This window comes from Somniosus microcephalus, chromosome 17, assembly GCF_052327205.1.
Source record: "Somniosus microcephalus isolate GS21.2 chromosome 17, FLI_Smic_1.0, whole genome shotgun sequence".
Taxonomy (NCBI): Eukaryota; Metazoa; Chordata; class Chondrichthyes; order Squaliformes; family Somniosidae; genus Somniosus; species Somniosus microcephalus.
Window position 1 is genome coordinate 62,653,981 of NC_141003.1, and position 16,787 is coordinate 62,670,767.

Here is a 16,787-nt window from a genome sequence, read left to right on the forward strand (position 1 = left end):
CAGACGAGGGGGAGAGACCTGAGGGCGAAAACTCCGCCCCTAACACAGGTGTAGAGAGGGAGGTACCTGAGGTCGAAAACCCCGCCCCGGACCCAGCCATGGGACTTGGAGGCGGAGACTCTCAGCTCACAGCAGCAGGCTGCGAAAAGTTACCTGCCCCCAGCCCAGGTTCGGGAGGGGTCAAGCCTCGGGGAGCAGCGATTCGGGTAAAAGGCCCAGTGGCCAAGAAAGCCTCACCCGTCAAAGCCTCTAGAAGGTCCCCACGGATGCCCCAGCCGAGAAAGCCATGGTCACCAGCCCTCCAGTTACCAAGGGCCGCCCCTCGAGTCAGGGAGAGGTCCAAGGACACAGGCCCTCAGCCAGTAGCCACGGGCTGCGAGGGACCAACAGTCAAGGACGGTGCGGTCATGCTGGGGGTAGCGGCGAGCCGCAGTCCGACCAGGGATTAGCCTGGCCGCCCGGAGACGGGCGGCGGAAGTTTATAGTCTTAGTTTAAGTTTTAGTTTAAGTAAAGTGTAATTATTTAGCTTAAGTTTGGGTGTTTTTGATTAAGTTACATAAAGTGATGGGTAGTTTTAAGTTAAGTAATCTGTTAAGAGTGTATCTTTGGGTCGAGGTCACGGGACCCGACCATGCTTCACCAAGCCAGAGAATCTCTTGGGGACCTGGCTGCATGTTCTTTTACATCTTTTTGCAGAAAGATTTTCGGGATGGAATGGGTCGTGATCCTATTTGCCCTGATCGGGATGAGTGTGGAGAGGAGGGGCGACGTCCAAGACTCCCACATCTATGGGTGCTCGGGATACAGAGCGCCCCGGCGATCGATGGGAGCGGTGAACGGGATGCGGAGGAGACCGCCGTTTACTTCCACGAGGGAAGGTGGCCAGGATGGCTGGGGTCCAATTCATCTCAGTACTCCAGCCAAACCGGATTCACGTACGGGGAAGCCTCCCTCCTGTGCCCCAGGGTACGAGTCGTTACCACGAGGGTCAGCGTCGCCGTTGGAAAGTGAATATGTTTGACGTGTAAAGGACACATTCCACTGATAGATGGTGGTGGCTCAGGAAGTTGAGCAAGGACATGAGGAACCCCGAAGTCGAGTGGGAACAGTTGGGGAACAACACCTATTGGACGATAACATGGACTCATGGTGGACTAAGTGTGTGTTGGGACAAGTGGTGGGAACCGGATCAAGGGGTTTACATTTGTATGTGGGGGTCAGAGAAGGTCTGCCCCGCAGGCATATCCATTATGTTCCACCGGCAGTGGCACGACACCGGGAAGGGGATAAGGTGGGATGCCAGCCGGAAGGTGTGTGCGGTCCCGTACTCCCAGATCCCAGTCAATGCCACTGAGCTGGTAACCCGCCCCCGTAAGCCCCTGCCCACGGCGCAGGTGGCTAGGTTACCCAGGGAAGGTTGCCCCACCGCCACCAAGGGACCAGGGAATGGGTTGGTACTAGTCCCCACCGATCAGATGCTGTACCAGGGGGTACACTACGTGGTAGCCTCCGTGATTTTAATTCTCACTGAGGTACATTTACCGGAGTGGTGCCCCAAAGAAACAGAGCAGTTATACCAGGCCCTATTAAAGGACATGTTCAAGAAGTTTTACGAGTTCGATTTTGCCCACGTGGCCAAGACTGAACTCTACACCACACACCGAGAGTTTTTGGGTAATGCAGGGAGGCAAAGAAGGGGTGTATGGAATGATGTTTTTACTGCGTTTAATACTAGGCCCTCTGTCATCAACAGCTTGGATGACATAGAGCTGCGGACCCAGATAAATGGTTTAAAAACACAGTTAAAGAAGATATTACTGGATGAGAACAAGGTAGTGGGCTCGGAGTTGCATGAGGACCAGGCCATGAAGGTCCACTTAAAAGAGATCATAGCCGAGTTGAAAAAGCACACAAAGACAGTAAATGTTCTCATAAGGGAGGACAGAAATGCTTCTGACCAGGCTGCGCAGAATGAGGTGTGCGTGTTATACGGGGCATGGTTACTAGGCGAGGGCTGCAGTAATCTGGAGGATTTAAACCAGGGTTTGGTCCCCTCCTGGATTAGCAACAAGCACCTCGTAGCCCTCCACCCTTTTGAGAATGCATTGAGCCCGTGCCAAATCCCAGTCCCCATAGATTGTGGGCGGTCCAACCATACAATCATGGGAGTAATAGTTAGGATGCCAGTCATGGGTAGGACAGCCCGACCCGCACTGGTATACAGGGTTGAGAACATTGGAGTCATTCAAATGAGTGCATACATTCGTTTCACAGTGGTCCCACCTTACGTCATTAAGTGGAAGCACGCCATGACAGGTAGTGACCTCTCAGGATGCCGGAGCCGGTCAGCACACATAATCCTGTGTCCCCAGCACTTGAATGCCTTTTCAAAACCGCAGTGTGGGTTCAGAGCTGCTGGCGTGAAACCTATTAATTGTACCATAGAGGCAATGGCACAAGGCCATGTTCCCCCGCAGGTAGCATATATAGGAGGTAGGACATACTGTGTCACCACCGGTGCGTCCCACTACCAGCATGGACAGCATAGCTGGTGTCCGGTCAGTGAAAGCAGCTTCTGTGTTAAACCCGAGGCAGAAGTTCAAGTGGCCCAGGAACGATTGTCCCCATTCCTGAACCCTCCACTGTTCACCTCACTGTGAAGGAGAATTTTATGGATTTGCAGAAGTACATAGCGCACTTTGGCTACGAAATTCCCCCTCTCCCTGAACACCTTACTGAAATACTCAAAGCCGTTATAATTTCTCAGAAACATTTTTACACACTCGAACAGAAAACAGTAGAGATAGGTGAAGTGAGCCCCCAAGGTGTGGACCAAGTTATATACAAGGTCGATGTCACCGGCTTGTTGTAAGAAACACAGACCAGTAATCGAAGTCAAAAAGGTTTTAGTCAGGCCTGGAGAGAACCTCTCGCGTTACTGCGCGAGTCCAACTCCAACGAGCTGTCCAAAAATACACATGTTTATACACACTTTAGCTGCCATACCTCCTCAGAGATCCAATCAAATTAAAGATTACACATCACATGTTACCCGGGAGCAGCAGTTTCAATTTTATTCAATGTCACACAATTTGTACAAGATGTTCACAAAGTTGCATGTTCATTTCCTGTTCTGGAAGTTAAGGATCTTTAAATGAGTTACTTCTGCAGTACATTTTGTTCCGGTTGCATGTTCATTTCCTGTTCTGCAAGTTAATCATCTTTAAATGAGTTACGTCTGCAGTACATTTTGTTCCGGAACATTCTGTGATTTGACAGTGGTGAACTTGTTTTTCTTTAAATGAGTTACTTCTGCTTGCCCTTTTCCTTGCAAGTTTTGTTTCGTTTCTGCAAGTCAATCATAGGTGTGCTTAACATTCTGTGGCTTCGCCTGTTATAAACCTGCTTTTCTGCAGGTGAATCATGTCTGTCTTGCCCTATTTATGTCCAATTTTTAATATCCTACTTCAATAGTGTCGTGTATTGATTGCGAGTTTGACACCAGTCAATACGGTAATGTAATGTGCGAGTTTGACACCAGTAAATACGGTAATGTAATGTGCATTGCATTATGGGAATTACCTGGGAAAACGGCAGTCAGCCATTTTACACAATAAAGTGAACATCGCAGTTAGAAGCCTGTCTGCCTGATTCTATGCTTCAATGCGTTCATACAACATTGGCGACGAGGATAACGAACGGAATCATTTAAAATAGGTAGTTGCCCAAGTTTTAGTTAGCTAGGATGGAGAAGACCAGCATTCAAAATTTTGCATGCTTCGCCGAGCCAGCCATGTTGGGTCCAAGATGGATGAGGTGGTTGACGTCTTTTGAGCTTTATGCCGACGGCAACGGACTCATTATCGACGATACCTCTACAGGTGCCACAAAACAGAGGAGAAGAGCTCTACTTCTACACCTAGCAGGACCAGATGTCCAGGATATCTTTTCGACTCTACCGGACACAGGAGAGCCAGCAGACTACACGGCAGCGGTTAGTGCTTTGAATCACTACTTCGTGCCCCAGGTCAACGCAGCATTTGCTAGAGAGACTTTTCATAAGTTGTCCCAGAAGACAGGTGAGACTGTGCAACAATTTGCTACTCGCTTGTGGCAGGCTGGTAAAGGCTGTGCTTTTGGGGGGGGTGCGGATAATCAAATAAGAGACGCTATCCTGAGTAGGTGCACATCAGCCTATGTGCGGAGGAAATTGTTAGAGGAAGGGCAAGGTCTAAAGCTCGTCCGCACGTTACAATTGGCCTCACAATGTGAAAACGTCGAGGAGCAGATGTCAGCCATGTCATGTACAGAGAAGGCAGAGACAGATACTGTTCGTCATGTTACACAGAAAAGAGGGTATTATGCGAAAAGCTCGACAGAGAAACCAAAGGGAAATGGCGATAGGAACGAAAGGAAATGTTACAGATGTGGACACACAGACCACATGGGCAGAGATCCGAAATGCCCGAGTCTGTGTTTCCAAATGTAGTTATGCTGAATAACTGGACACAGACTACAGAAATAATTAAACAGGTCTTTAGTAATTGAGGGTCAGGGCTGAACTGGAATACACTTTGCTCCACAGGGTTTATATACCGGTGTGGTCACCACCGGTACTACAATGTACAGGAGCCATCAAAAAGTAGTCCATCACCTTAAGGTATCCTCTTAAGGTGGTACAGGTTACATACACTACAATTCCTCCCCTTTTAGCTTAACAGTGTACACCCCAATTTAAACATTACATGGATAACATATATACAATTTTCACACAAAACTGTTCAAAGATTCAGTCTCTGAGGAGGCCTCCTGATCCGGGCCAGATAATGCCTTTCAGGGGTCTCTGGTTCTCGTTGCTGGGGTGGCTCATCCATTTGATCTCCTATGGATTGAACATCATCATGTACGTTCGAGTCTGAGGTAGATGCTACAGGCTCAATAACTTCTTCAACTGGTGTCTCTGCCGTAGACATGGGGTCGACCCTTGTTCTCGATTCCACAAGTTGGTCAGCGTGACGTCGTATTACGTTCTCTCCAACGTCTACCGTGTACATCAAGGGTCCTTGTCGGGCACGAATTGTTCCGGATTGCCATTTATCATTCCTATAGTCCCTGGCCAACGCTGGTTGTCCTATTTCGAAACTCCGAGTGGCCTTGTTATTTACGTGCTGGAATTGCTTGTTTTCGACTTCCCTATGCACATTGGGTTTTAACAAATCCAACCGGGACCGCAACCTCCTGTTATAAAACATTATGGCAGGGCTTTGATTTGTCACTGCATGCATGGCGTTTCGATATGCCATCAGGAAATTGTCCACCTTGTGTTGTAGTGGAATATGGTCTTCACTCATGGCCTTTATCGCCTTTTTGAACGTTTGTACAAATCTCTCGGCCAACCCATTGGTAGCCGGATGATATGGGGCAGATGTATAGTGTTTCACCCCATTCTTTTTCATGAATTTCTGGAATTCTTCTGACACGAACTGTGGTCCGTTGTCTGAACATATTTGTTCCGGCAACCCATTCCTTGCAAATATGGTTCTTAGAACTGCGATCGTCTTTTCAGAGGTAGTGGTCAACATCTTAATCACTTCTGGCCATTTAGAATGTTCGTCTACTGCTATCAAAAACATGGAATCCATGAATGGACCTGCAAAGTCGATATGCACACATTGCCATGGGGTTGAAGGCCATTCCCACGGATGCAGCGGTGCAATTGGAGGTGCGTTTTGAACTTTTTGGCACCCTGAGCAGCTTTTAGTCAGATCCTCTATTTGTTTGTCGATACCTGGCCACCACACATAAGCCCTAGCAAGGCTTTTCATCTTGACTCCCCCCAGATGACCTTCATGCAATTCCTTCAGAACTCTCTCCCTTAATTTAGGAGGAATAATCACCCTTGTTCCATACATCAATGTTCCTTGACAGACGGACAGCTGTTCTCGTCTGGCTGAGAATGCTGGTAACAGTGGGTCGCCATGTACTGGCCATCCCTTCACTGTCAAATCGTAGACCCGAGACAGTGTCGGGTCGTTTCGGGTCTCTCTCTCAATACCCGCATTGGTGACTGGTAAGCATTCGATGATGGTCGAGTGAAATATCTCGACAGGGTCAACTGCCGGTGCCTCTTCCGCTGTAGGTAGTGGCAGGCGCGACAGCCCATCAGCATTACCATGTTGCTTTGTACCTTTGAATTCGATATCATATTGATGTGCCCCTAGGAAAAGGGACCATCTCTGAAGCCTCTGTGCCGTCATAACCGGAACACCCTTCTTAGGGTTAAAAATGGAAACCAACGGCTGGTGATCTGTCAGCAGCGTAAACTTTTGGCCTTGCAGGTAATGGTTACATTTCTTAACTCCCCACATGAGGCTGAGAGCCTCCCTATCTATCTGAGCATAGTTGCGCTCTGCGGAGGTCAATAATCTGGATGCGAACGCGACTGGCCTTTCCAAGCCATTTGGAAACTTATGTGAGAGCACTGCTCCGATACCATATGGAGAAGCATCACAAGCTAAGCGAATAGGCAGCGTTGGGCTAAAGTGAGCCAACACTTCCTTAGAGGTGATCAGTGCCTTGCTTTTTTGAAAAGCCCGCTTACAATCATCGCTCCACTTCCATGGTATTCCCATTTGCAAAAGAGTGTTCAGCGGGTGTAACACCGTGGATAAATTTGGAAGAAACTTGTGATAATAGTTAACCAACCCAAGGAACGACCTCAACTGGGATACATTTTCCGGAGCGGGAGCTTTCACAACAGCTTCGATCTTGTCAGGTGACTTATGGAGCCCCTCCTGGTCAATGACGTGGCTGCAGTACGAGATTCGCTTTTGAAAGAACTCACATTTCTGGCGATTAACTCTGAGCCCATATTCTTTCAATCTGGTGAGCACCTGCTCCAAATTCGCGAGGTGATCCTTATCATCATCTCCTGTAATCAGAATGTCATCCAGGTAGCATTGTGTGCCTGGAATTCCCTGCAATACCTGCTCCATGGCCCTTTGCCAAATCGCTGGAGCCGATGCCACTCCAAAAACCAGTCTATTATACCGATATAAGCCCTTATGTGTCTTGATCGTGAGATACTGGCGTGACGCTTCATCAACTTCCATCTGTAGGTACGTCTGCGCCAGGTCTATCTTGGTGAAGTGTTTCCCGCCAGACAGCGAAGCGAAGATATCTTCAATCCGCGGAATCGGATATTGCACCGTGTGAAGAATCGGATTAACAGTGATCTTGAAATCGCCACAGATGCGAACCTTCCCAGGTTCCCCCGGCTTGTTGCTCAACGAACGCTTCATGACAGGAACAATGGGTGTGGCCCATTCGCTCCAGTCCACCTTTGACAGTACTCCTGAATGTTCTAGCCCTTCCAGCTCTGCTTCCACAGCAGGTCGTATCGCATAAGGTACCGGTCTGGCTTTGAAAAATTTTGGGTTTGCATGTTCTTCAACCTTGATGTTTGCCGTAATTCCTTTCAGTGTTCCCAGTCCCTGTTGGGACACCTCCTTAGCATCGTCCAATATTTTGGAGAGTCGTTTAGGTTTGACGTCGTCCTCTTTACAGAGTAATGGAAAGTGGACTGACACTAAACTCAGAGAAGTGCCAATTCAACATGGACCAATTGATTTTCATGGGAATCCTGTTGTCTGAAAAGGGTATCGGGCCAACAGCAGAGAGAGTGCGAGCGGTGGCAGAAGCTCGGGAACCAGAGAATGCTACAGAGGTGAGGAGTTCCTTGGGACTCGTTGGTACAGTAGCAGATTCATCCCGCAGTTTGCAACGCTATCAGAGCCACTGCGATGCCTGACGAGAAAAGACACACCATTTAAATTTGGATCACAACAGAGACAGTCATTCAGTGCACTCAAGGAAGAGTTGGCCAGAGCCGGCACTTTAGCATATTTTGATAAGGACGCAACAACCAAGGTGATAGCAGATGCCAGTCCTGTAGGTTTAGGCACAGTACTCGTTCAGGACCAACAGGGACAAGAGGTGCCAATATGCTATGTAAGTCGTAGTTTAACAGACTGTGAGAGGAAATACACTCAAACAGAGAGAGAGGCCTTAGCTCTTGTATGGGCTTGTGAGAGGCTACATCCATATGTGTATGGCCGAAAATTTAACTTGGTAACTGACCATAAGCCATTAAAAGTGATATACGGTCCACACTCTAAACCCTGTGCCCGTATAGAGAGATGGGTACTTAGATTGTGGCGTACCGATCACAGAAAGGACACAATCCGCTTTTTTGTCCGTAGACTATAAATCAGGCGTCATGCCTTTAAGAAGGATCACACCTTTAAGAAACTCGATCTGCAACATAGTTAAGCCCAGAGCGGGGGAGGAGCAGTCGAAGCTGTGGACTGATGAAAAGCAGTCGGACTTGGTGTAGTCTCTTACGCCATTTTGTGTTCAACATGTAGCCTCAACAATTAAACCTTTTCTGTTGAACCTCACCGAGTTAAGTATTTTTTGCTAGGAGTACGTAGACTCTTACATTGGTGACCCCGACGCTCAGGACGACTCCTAAGCGTAACCATGGCTGACACAAACGCAGTTTCTGTGAAGCTGCCGGAGTTCTGGGAGAACCTAGCCACCACTTGGTTCCTTCAAGCCGAATCGCAATTCCGACTCCGCGGCATCACCACCGATGCAACGATGTACGACTACCTCCTCGCCTCCCTGGGCAGCTCCACAATCACGAAAGTCTGGACAACACTACAAGACCCTCCGGAGGAAGGCAAGTACGCACATCTCAAGGCCGCGCTCCTTAAAAAATTCACAGCCTCCCAACTTTTGCGCAACTGCCACCTCCTCGACCTCCCAGGCCTCGGTGACTCCACGCTGTCAGACTTGCTCTCACACATGCTTGCTCTGACCGACGAGAAACCGCCCGGCTCCCTCTTCCGCACGCTCTTTATCCACCAACTACCTCCCAGCATCCGCCCGGCGATCGTGGCGTCCAGCCTCACGGACCTTGAGGCCCTGGCTGACGAAGCCGATAAGCTCCTGTCCGCCGGCTCCAACCACGCCGTCACCCCCGACCTGGCCTCCGCAGCGTTGGCGTGCGCTCCACCCTCTATCGCGCGGCCACACAGCTCGGCCACGAGGCCCCCCAGGCTCCCACGTCCCCCAAGCCCTCCGACCCAGGGCTACTGCTACTTCCATACCCGGTTCGGCGCACGGGCACGCCGCTGCAGCCATCCCTGCACGTTTCCAACCACCCTCACACCGGCCCACACAATGGCCGTGGGGCAAGCAGGCGCGCTGCTGTATGTTACGGACAGCGCCTCCGGACGCCGTTTCCTATGCGACACGGGCGCGCAGCGCAGCATCATCCCCGCGTCCGCCCTCGAGATCCAGCGAGGCGGCCGCGGCCCTGCACTGGCTGCCGCCAACGGCACCGACATCCGGACGTACGGCACTCGCACCATCACCATCGACCTCGCAGGCCGCTGCTACCACTGGGAGTTTATCACCACCAAGGTGCTCTCCCCGCTCCTCGGTGCGGATTTCCTGTGCGCCCACGGCCTGTTGGTCGACATGCCTCGGTGCCGCCTCGTGGACATGAACACCATGTCACCTATCCCGGGCACCATGGCCCCCCCAACCCGCCGAAATGGCGTGGCAGTGCCACGCCCGCTCAACGGACGACTACTCAGCACTCCTGGCTGAGTTCCCAGCCCTCACCAACCCGACCTTCTCCGCGAAAGTTGCTAAGCACGGGGTAGAACACTTCATCCCCACCACACGCCCGCAGGCTGGACTCGGCCAAGCTGGAGATCGCGCGGGCCGAGTTCGCCACAATGGAACAGCTTGGCATCATCCGCAGCTCCAACAGCCCCTGGGCCTCCCCACTCCACATCGTCACCAAACCCGACGGGGGATGTCGCCCCTGCAGGGACTACCGGCGACTAAACGACGCCACCACGCCAGATCGGTACCCCATACCGCACATTCAAGACTTCTCGGCTAGACTGGCCGGCTGCTCAGTCTTCTCCAAAGCCGACCTGGTGCGCGGTTACCATCAGGTGCCAGTCCACCCCACGGACGTTCCCAAGACGGCCATAATCACCCCTTTTGGACTATTCGAGTTCCTCCGAATGCCCTTCGGCCTCAAAAACGCGGCCCAGGCCTTCCAGCAGCTCGTGGACTCGGTCCTCTGGGACTTGAAGTTCCTCTTTGTCTACCTGGATGACATCCTGGTAGCTAGTTCCTCCAAGCAGGAACACATCGAGCACCTCCGCACCCTGTTCCAGCGGCTCAGTGAGCACGGGCTCATCATCAGCCCAGCCAAGTGCCAATTCGGCCTCAGCAGGATCGAATTCCTCAGCCACCACATCACGCAGGACGGAGCCATTCCCCTGCCCGCCAAGGTGCAAGCCGTCCAGCAGTTCCCCCGGCCTACCACCATCAAAGGCCTCCAGGAGTTTTGGGGGATGATCAACTTTTACAACCGCTTCATTCCCGGAGCGGCCTCCCTCATTCGGCCCCTATACGAAGCCCTCCGGGGTAAGAAAGACAGAATGGCGATCGAGTGGTCGGCGGGCATGTTGACCGCTTTTGACTCGACCAAAAAGGCACTCGCCGACGCCACCATGCTCGCTCACCCACAGCCCAAAGCCAGGGTGGCCCTCACCACGGACGCGTCCAACCACGCGGTCGGCGCCGTGTACGAACAGTGGGTCGACGGGGCCTGGCAACCACTGGCCTTTTTCAGCTGCCAACTGCGCCCCCCGGAGGCCAAATACAGCGCCTTTGACCGCGAGCTCCTCGCACTGTACCTGGCAGTCCGCCATTTTAGATTTCTTCTGGAGGGCCGCCCCTTCACCGCGTTTGTCGACCACAAACCCCTGACATTCGCGATGGCGAAATCTGCGGAACCGTGGTCAGCCAGGCAACAATGCCAGCTCGCCGCGGTGTCCGAATTCACCGCGGACATCCGGCACGTCTCCGGTCGAGACAACGTGGTGGCCGACTGATATACCTATCAATTCATCCAATGAAAAGCGACGAGTTAAGATAGTAACTATAGGTTTTTATTGGCTAAATAACAGAGCCCACCCTCGTGGGTGATCGGGTCCAACAAGGAGGAATACCAGCCAGTCGACCACCTTTATACCTGGGCAAGCAGGCGGAGCCATGGGCGGAGTCAGCTGTGGTCAGCCCAGGTACAACAGCGTGACAAGAGGTGACCTTGTGTAGTGACACAACAGTGTAAACAGTGATAACCATAGTGTAACGATAGTGAATGATAAAAGTGGTTTACCACATTCACCCCTTGTTTAGATTTGAGTCCAGCGGGGTGAAGTGTACTACCAGTTCGGGTATGTCAGTCTGTCCGGAGGCCTCGTAAGTCTTTCTGATCGGTGCAGCAGCGGCGGCGGTGATGCAGTATCCGATGTTAATGCTGGTGTCTGCGTGGTCGGCGAAGGCTCGTGGGGTTCCGGCATGCCATCTACCTGGGCTGGATTTGGGGGGGTGGGGGGTAACGGTGGTGTCTCAGGGGTGCCCGAGGGTGCAAGGTCTCGTAAGGAGACTGTGTCCTCCCGCCCGTCTGGGTATGCCACATAGGCGTACTGGGGGTTGGCGTGCAGGAGGTCCACCCTCTCGACCAGGGGGTCCGTTTTATGGGCCCTCACGTGCTTTCGCAGCAAGACGGGCCCCGGAGAAGTCAGCCATGTTGGTAGCGAGGTTCCCGTAGTCGACTTCCTGGGGAAAACAAACATTCGTTCATGGGGGGTGGCGTTAATGGCCGTGCAAAGCAGTGACCGGATGGAATGCAGTGCTGCCGGGAGGACTTCCTGCCAGCGAGAGGTTGGCAGGCCCTTAGACTTTAAGGCTAAGAGAACGGCCTTCCAGACAGTCGCGTTCTCTCTTTCCACCTGGCCGTTCCCTCGGGGGTTGTAGCTGGTGGTCCTGCTTGCAGCAATGCCTCTCGCTAGTAGGAACTGGCGAAGTTCCTCGCTCATGAAGGATGAGCCCCGGTCACTATGTATATAGTTCGGGAACCCGAACAAGGCGAAGAGGTCGTTCAGGCATTTGATGACCGTGGTACTGGTCATGTCTGGGCAGGGGAAGGCAAAGGGGAAACGGGAGTACTCATCAATGATGTTGAGGAAGTACACATTACGGTCAGAGGACGGGAGGGGCCCCTTAAAATCGATGCTCAAGCGCTCAAAGGGGCGGGTGGCCTTGATCAGGCTTGCTCTGTCCGGCCTAAAGAAATGCGGTTTGCATTCGGCACAGGTTTGGCAGTTCCTGGTCATGGTCCTGACCTCCTCGATGCAGTAGGGCAGGTTGCGGGCCTTAATGAAGTGGTAAAGTCTGGTGACCCCGGGGTGGCAGAGGTCGTTGTGGAGGGTCTGCAGTCTATCAATTTGCGCGTTGGCGCATGTACTTCGTGATAGAGCATCTGGGGGTTCGTTCAGTTTACCCGATATCATAATCATAGGTGGAGAGCTCGATTCTCCACCTCAAGATCTTGTCGTTCTTGATTTTGCCCCTCAGCTTGTTATTAAACATAAAAGCGACCGAACGCTGGTCGGTGAGGAGGGTAAATCGTTTGCCTGCCAGGTAATGCCTCCAGCGTCTTACTGCCTCCACGATCGCCTGGGCCTCCTTCTCGACCGAAGAGTGTCGGATCTCAGGGCCCTGGAGGGTCCTTGAGAAGAAGGCCACAGGTCTCCCCGCCTGGTTAAGGGTTGCTGCTAGGGCGAAGTCGGATGCATCGCTCTCCACTTGGACTTCATGAGGGGGCTGGCTTTGTCCGCATAATTCGGCACCCATTGGGCATAGTAGGCGAAGAGCCCCAGGGTTCTCTTCAGCGCCTTTGGACAGTGGGGGAGGGGGAGCTCCATGAGGGGGCGCATTCTTTCGGGGTCGGGGCCGATGACTCCGTTCTCTACTACGCAGCCGAGGATGGCGAGACGCGAGGTGTTAAACACGCATTCCTCCTTATTGTAAGTGAGGTTCAGCCGTTCGGCCGTACGGAGGAATTTCTCCAGATTAACATCGTGGTCCTGCCGGTCGCGGCCGCAGATGGTGACGTTATCTAGATAAGGGAACATGGCCTGCAGCCCGTTCTGGTCAACCATCCGGTCCATCTCCCTTTGGAAGACCGAAACCCCGTTGGTGACGCCGAAGGGAACCCTAAGGAAGTGGTAGAGGCGGCCATTCGCCTCAAAGGCGGTATACTGGCGGTCCTCTGGGCGGATAGGGAGTTGGTGATAGGCCGACTTAAGGTCGATGGTGGAGAATACCCGGTACTGTGCAATCTGATTGACCATATCAGATATGCGGGGAAGGGGGTATGCGTCCAGCTGGGTGTACCGGTTTATGGTTTGGCTGTAGTCGATGACCAGGCGGTTTTTATTGCCGGTCTTAACGACTACGACCTGGGCACGGCAGGGGCTGTTGCTCCTCTCGATGATGCCCTCCTTCAGGAGACGCTGCACTTCAGAGCTAATAAAAGCTCTGTCCCCGGCGCTGTACCGCCTGCTCTTGGTGGCGATGGGTTTACAGTCGCGGGTGAGGTTAGCGAACAGGGAGGGGGGCGGGACCTTGAGGGTGGATAGGCCGCAGGTGGTACGCGGTGGGCGGTTTAAAGGCTGCTGGTTGTCGACTGTGAGTGGAGGGAGGGGTCCACCGTATGCCAAAGTGACACTTTGAAGGTGGGATTGGAAGTCCAGCCCTAGTAGGACGGCAGCGCAGAGCTGGGGCAGGACAAGGAGTTTAAAATTTTTATACTCCGTGCCCCTAACCGACAGGGTCACAGCACAGTAGCCGCTGATGTCTGTAGAATGGGACCTCGACGCCATCGAGATCCGGTTGCGCGTTGGCCGGACAGTGAGGGAGTAGTGGCTCACCGTGTCTGGATGGATGAAACTCTCCGTGCTTCCGCTGTCGAACAGGCAGGTCGTGGCGTGGCCGTTTACTTTGATGTCCATCATGGACTTGGACAGGTGATGCGGGCGAGCTTGGTCCAGTGTGACGGAGGCTAGTGTATGGCTGAGCGAGCTGCTGTAGTCTGCGGGTGAGGCGGTGGTCGGGTCTGGAGACAAGGTGGCGGTCGAGTGTGGTGGGCAAAATGGCGGCGCCCACGACGTTGAATAAAATGGCGGAGAAGGTGGCCGCCCCCACAATTCACATGAGGCATTGCTGGCGTCGGTGGCCTTGATCAAAGATGGCCGCCCCCACGACTCACACGAGGGGATACTGGCATCTATGGCCTTGATGAAAGATGGCCGCCCCCACAACTCGCATGAGGCACTGCTGGCATCTGTGGCTCTCCCCCTGCAGGCCTTCGCGAAGTGGCCTTTCTTGTGGCAATCGGAGCAAGTCGCGTTTCTTGCAGGGCAGCGCGTCCTCGGGTGTTTTGCCTGGCCACAGAAGAAGCAGCCGGGGGCCCGATCGCGGGGCTCCGATGTCGCAGCCGGTACCGGGGATGGCGGTCCCGATCGGTTCTGGGACGCCGACGCTGAGGTAGGTCCCAGAGGTGGCGGTGCGAGGGGTATTGCGGCCGGGGTCGGGCCGGAGTCCCAGGGTCGTGCAGCACAGTACCTGGAGTACGCCTCGAGGTCCCGATGGGCCACTTCCAGAGAGCGAGCGAGGGCTGCAGTTGTATTCAGGTCGAGGTCCTTTGATTCGAGCAGTCTTTGCCGTGAGTAGTCGGACCGAAGGCCTTTCACGAAGGCATCGCGGATATTCCCTTCAGTATTTTCTGCAGCCGTTACAGCTTTAAAGTCACAGTCCCTGCCGAGTGTTTGTAGCGCCCGTAAAAATTCATCTACAGACTCTCCTGGCTGTTGCGAGCGGGATCTTAGGAGATGTCTGGCATACATAGAGTTTACCGGGCTCCGGTACTGCTCTTTCAGCAGGTTGAGGGCGTCCTCGTATGTAGTAAGGTCCTGGATGAATGCAAATACTTTAGGGCTCACTTGGGCGGTCAGAACTCTTAGTTAGGATCCCGGAGGCACGCCGGATTCTCCCAGGTAGGATTCGAAACAGCTCAGCCAGTGTTTGAAGTCGAGGGCTGAGTTCGCTGCCTGTGGGTTTAGATCCAGGTACGGCGGTCGGAGGGCTCGCAGCCAGGCCGGCTGCTGTGGCTGTTGTAGCTGGCCGTTTGGCTGGTCGTTTTGCTGCTCCGATCCACTCATTTCAAAATTTAGCCAATAAAATTGATATACCTATCAATTCATCCAATGAAAAGCGACGAGTTAAGATAGTAACTATAGGTTTTTATTGGCTAAATAACAGAGCCCACCCTCGTGGGTGATCGGGTCCAACAAGGAGGAATACCAGCCAGTCGACCACCTTTATACCTGGGCAAGCAGGCGGAGCCATGGGCGGAGTCAGCTGTGGTCAGCCCAGGTACAACAGCGTGACAAGAGGTGACCTTGTGTAGTGACACAACAGTGTAAACAGTGATAACCATAGTGTAACGATAGTGAACGATAAAAGTGGTTTACCACACCGACTGCCTATCCCGCCCCGCCGTCCACGGCGCCCACCTGGCAGTGGACTATGCTCAACTGTCAGCGGAGCAACGCACCAACCCCGATCTGCTCTCCGCGCCCACAACCCTCCCAGGGCTGCGACTGACCGACGCCGCCTGCGGCCCGTCCGCCGTCACAGTCAAATGCAACACCTCCTTGGCGCAACCCCGCCCCGTAGTCCCGGCGTCCTGGCGAAAACGGGTGTTCAACATCATCCACAGCCTCTCACACCCCGGCACCCGCGCGTCCATTAGACTGGTGGCCAACCGATGTGTCTGGCGCGGCCTGCGCAAAGATGTGCGCGTCTGGTCCAGATCCTGCATAGCTTGCCAGCGTGCCAAAATCCACCAGCACGTCAAAGCCCCACTCGAGGAGTTCACCGTGCCAGAAAGAAGGTTTGACCACGTCCACATCGACCTCGTCGGCCCCCTGCCACCATCACAAGGTCACATGCACCTGCTGACAATCGTGGACCGTACCACCCGCTGGCCTGAGGCCATTCCACTGACGTCCACCACCACCGCCGACATCGCGAGGGCATTCATCGGTACCTGGGTCGCTTGGTTCGGCGTCCCCTCCGACATGACGTCGGATAGAGGCCCGCAGTTCACCTCTGATCTGTGGGCCGCCATCACCCGAAACCTCGGGGTGGCCGTTCACCGCACCACGGCTTACCACCCCCAAGCCAACGGACTGTGCGAGCGGTTCCACAGGTCCATGAAGACGTCCCTCAACGCCACCCTCGAGGACGAGGCTTGGATAGACCGCCTCCCGTGGGTGCTACTTGGCCTACGCTCCGCGGTCAAGGAAGACCTGCAAGCCTCGGCGGCGGAACTCGTGTACAGCCAGCCGCTGCGCGTACCCGGAGAGTTTCTGTCCACCGCCACGACCCCCTGGTCGGCTGACCAGCAACGCCGCGCTTTCGCCAACCGAGCACAACAGTTCGCTCCGGTACCCACCGGCCGGCACGGCAAACCAGCAACCCGCGTACCACCTAGCCTGCACATGGCCAAATTTGTTTACGTGCGCCATGACGCCCACCGAGGACCTCTACGGCCCCCATACGACAGACCCTACAAGGTACTCCAGATGGGGAACAAGTTCTTCCTCCTCGAAGTGGGCGGCAGAACTGGCAAGGTGTCGGTCGATCGGCTCAAGCTGGCGCACCTAGAGCCTGACGAACCCATTCAATTGGGCCAACCCCCACCGCGGGGCAGAGCGCCTAAGAGCCCGACGCGTCCGACCGCCCCGCTCCCGACACCAACCGCCAAGAGCCGTTCCGGCTG